Below are 4,197 nucleotides of genomic sequence, written 5' to 3' on the forward strand. Positions count from 1 at the left end.
CTTCAAACTTTTTGTTATACTTCTCATCCATTTCTATAAGGGTGTTTTTTACATGTTTTTTAAGGTACTCTATTGCTTTCATAAAGTCAATTTTTTCCACTTCTTCTGTGTTAGGGTGTTCAAATCTTTCTGTTGTAAGATCTTTGGGATCTGATGTTTTCATGTTGTTTTTCAGATTATTGGGTGATGTTCTGCCTTGGCGCCTGCCCATCTCCTCCTTTCAATGCTATCTAATTGGTCTTTTAAAATCAGATCGGGTTTCTCTGATGGCCAGAGGCTTCTCTTACTAATTGCCCTCGCTCTGTTTCCTGGCTCCTGCCTGGGGCCAAGAACCCTCTCACCCCTCAGCAGGGTTTTCCAGAACCAGACCTGGCTCCCCGTTTGCCAGGGCCCTCGCCAACCAAAGGCCTACCTCTTTGATTTAATTGTAGTGGGGTGATCTGCTCTCAGTGTTGCGCGCTGGTCCCTGCTGCCTGCGTCCTCTGCCACCGCGCCAGTCCCCTCCTGTCCCGGCCGCAGCCTGTGGCCTGCACCGCAGCGCCGCTGGCTCCCTCTGCACCGCCGCGCTGCTGGCTCCGTCTCAAGAGACAAATCTTTAATAATAAAAAAAAAAAAAAAAACTGGCCATGAGAACCCCTCGTAGAGGACTGACAGCATGCCCTCTCACGCTCTGATTTCCTCATTTGTCCACAGGAGACTCAGGGTAGAAGATAATGCAAGGCAGGCCATAGTAACAGTGGGAGCTTGGATGGCATCGGGACAGGACTTGAGTCAGTTTGTTTCATTACTTCCTAGGCTGTGGAATGGGCATGGTGTTGGGACCACCCAGGGCTGCTGTGCTGGCACTATGACATGAATAATGGTCCCTTGTAATCTCTGAGGGCAATGCACATCATCATTATTAATCAGCCATGATTAGCCATGAACTTGACCTTTTAGGAAAGAAGCCTGAGGGTGACGGCTACCCCAGGGACCCCAGCTTGGCAGTTCTGCTGTCCTGGAACACTGCCAGGTCTGGTAGGTAGGGGAAGGACAGATAAGCCCTCTCTCCAGGGGGAACTCAGATCTGGGTTGTCCCCTCTACTAGGTTCCTTTTTTCTGGAGAGGGGAGGTTTTGTTTCACCCAGCAAAACGATGAGAACCCCTACCCTGGTCAATGATATGCAGGAGCTTTTCCCAGGGTGAGGAAGATCATCAAAACAAGCAGGTGGTATTAATTACTTCCTAGTGCTGGGATAAACACCATGACCAAAGCAACTTGGGGCAAAAAGCATTCATTTCAACTTAGAGATTAGAGTTCCTCATGAAGTCCGAGCGGGCACTAAAGAACTAAGGCAGAAGCCATACTTTCTGCTTACTCCCCCAGCTCTCTCAGCCTGTCTTCTGACACAACCCAGGGCTACCTGCCCAGGAGTGGCACCACCCACTGCGGGATGAACCTTCCCACATCAATGATTAATCAAGAAAATGTCCCCACAGACTCACCTACAGGCCAGACCGATGGAGGCATTTTTCTCAAGTGAGGTTCCCTCTTCCCAGATGACAGTTGCTTGTATTAAAGTTGACAAAAAAAAAAAANNNNCAAAAACAATATAAAACAAAAAAAAAAAAAAAAAAAAAAAAAAAAAAAAAAAAAAAGCTGAAAAAGAGGATGAAAGGTCATGATAGCTCAGAGACTAAGTCAGGATAATGCAGAGTTCAAGGCCATGCTGGACTACAAAGCAAGACCCTGTTTCAAACAACAACAACTTAAAACACACACACACACACACACACACACACAGGGTAGGGCTGTGTCCTTCAGTCAGCAGACATTAGGAGCTGCAGGACACACGCTGTCTAAATGTACTTCAGCACCCTAGAACAGAAGGGCCTTTGGGAAATCTGTACGATATTGGTTGGTTGGTGGCCTGGGTTCTTGAGCACAGGAAGGAGAATGCAGGAGGGCTTGTGGGAACCAGTGCCAGCTCACCAAACCTTCTGCAAATCTAAATGTATCCTCAAAAACAAAGTATTTACCTCAAAAAAATGCACATTTTGTTAAAAACAAGTGATCACAGCAAGATTGTCATTTCAGAAATAGCAATAGTTTAGAGTTTTTATTTTATGTGTATAAGTGTTTTGTCTGCACATAAGTATGTACACCATGCATATGCCTGGTGCCCAAGGAGGCCAGAAGAGGGCTTTGGATCACCTGGAACTGGAGTCACAGGTGGTTGGGAGCAGCCATGTGGGTGCTGGGAACTGAATCTGGTCCTCTACAAGAGAGGCAAGCACACTTAATCACTGAACTGTCTCTCCAGCCCCTAGAGGTTTTTACTTTTGTACCTTAAAGAAAAACCTCTGTTCTTTTGACTGGAGAGATGGTTCAGTGGCGAGGAGCGTGTGTGCTCCCAGAAGACCTGAATTCAGTTCCCAGAACCCATGTCAGACCCCACTACTCCCCTGCTCCCCATTCTCTCTTAACAGCACCGCTGATAGTCCTGAGGATGCGCCTGTGTGTGCCCCCACACCTACACATGATTAAACATAAAGTAAAAAGGAGGAAGAAGGCTGACAGGGGGCCAATGGGGAGGGAGGGAGGAAACAGGAAATAGCCACGAAGCTCAGACACAAACAGACACACCTGACAAGCCATGGCATTCTACTGGGTAGACTTTCACAGGGCATTCTGGGCCCCTTAGGGAACAGTCTCAGGATCCCCTTAGCCTGAAACCGCCAACCCTGACTCAGGTCCCACTGTGCCAGTTTCTTTCCTTGTTGCTGTCACCAAAGTCCTAACAAAGCAATTTAAGGGGGGGCGGTATTCTGGCTGATTCACGGGCTAAAGTCAATCAAGGCAGAGAAGACATGGCCATGCAACTAGCTCTAGCCTTGTTGGGAGGGGTCCAAGGCTACTTGCTAACATTTCTACTGATCAGAAAGTAGAGACAAGGCAGGAAGGCGGGCAGCCTATACTCTACAGCACCCTCTCTTTTCAGCTGCCTCATCTCCTGTTCAGCAACAAGGCTGAATTCATGGTAGTCTGTTTGGCCTGGCTCTGTCCTTAAAACACGTTGTCCCCTCTCTGACACCACAACTACTCTTCTCTCTCTCTCTCTCTCTCTCTCTCTCTCTCTCTCTCTCTCTCTCTCTCTCTCTCTCTCATTTCCAATATAGCAATTCTCTCTGTCTCTTTCTGTAGTGGCATTTCGTATTTCAATGAATAAAATTTGCCTGAGGATCAGAAAAGTAAAACAGCCACACTGCCAGCCTTACAGACCAGGCAGCAAGAACACATGCCTTTAATCCCAGTAACTACACTAGTTTGCCATAGAAATTAGGCAGTAGTGGTGGTGCACACCCCTAATCCCAGAACTAGAGAGGATTATAAGATTGGAGGCGACAGCTCTCAGTTTCAGCTGAGACCCTCATTCTGAGATTCCTGGAGGCAGGATCGTCATTTCTGAATGAGGTAGAGGCAAGAGCCAGAAACTGGCTGTTTTACTTTTCTGACCTTTCAGGTTGAATCCCAATTTTTATCTCTGAGGTTTTATTAATTGAGCTTCACTTGGCGCCCAACTTTTGGGGCATGGATTTACGAAAAAGCCATTTGCCTGAGGGTTTTTAGCCACCAGCACAGCCCAAAACTGGGACTGAATTCCAGCTCTAGGAACTGGAACCCACACCCAGACACCTGGTTCCAGAGAAGCACTAGCATCCCAGCTGCCATCTGCCCCAGCTTAGCTTAGAGTCAGAGATGACTTACCAAGCGTTTTAGCTATTTATTCTGTTACTGCTTCTGAAAAACCAACAAATGCTCAATACCCAAAAGGATATACAGAATGTAAATGGGAACCTATATGTATGAAAGATCTGAAATATATTAAGCAAGCAGCAGTATCTTATGCCATGCATTTACCATATGTAAGGGAATTGTTAAAGTCATGGGTATCAATAAATAAGGTTATTCCATGTGATTGGCTTCAACTAATCTTAGCTGTACTAGACCGAGGACTATAGCTTTAGTGGAAGAGTTTTTGGAGAGAAGAAGCCAAGGCCCTTTAATATCAAGGAAGAGTCAGAGATTTTGAGGCCCCCAAGATCAAATTCTTGGTGAGGGCTTTTATGCTGATCCATATAGTCAAGCTACAGACAATGAACACATATTGTCCATATGCTGTACAACAGCCTTGAATGCTTGGGACAAGATTCAAG

Source organism: Alexandromys fortis, unplaced genomic scaffold (genome assembly GCF_014885135.2).
Source record: "Alexandromys fortis isolate MF-2015 unplaced genomic scaffold, M_Fortis_MF-2015_v1.1 scaffold_186, whole genome shotgun sequence".
NCBI classification, from domain to species: Eukaryota; Metazoa; Chordata; class Mammalia; order Rodentia; family Cricetidae; genus Alexandromys; species Alexandromys fortis.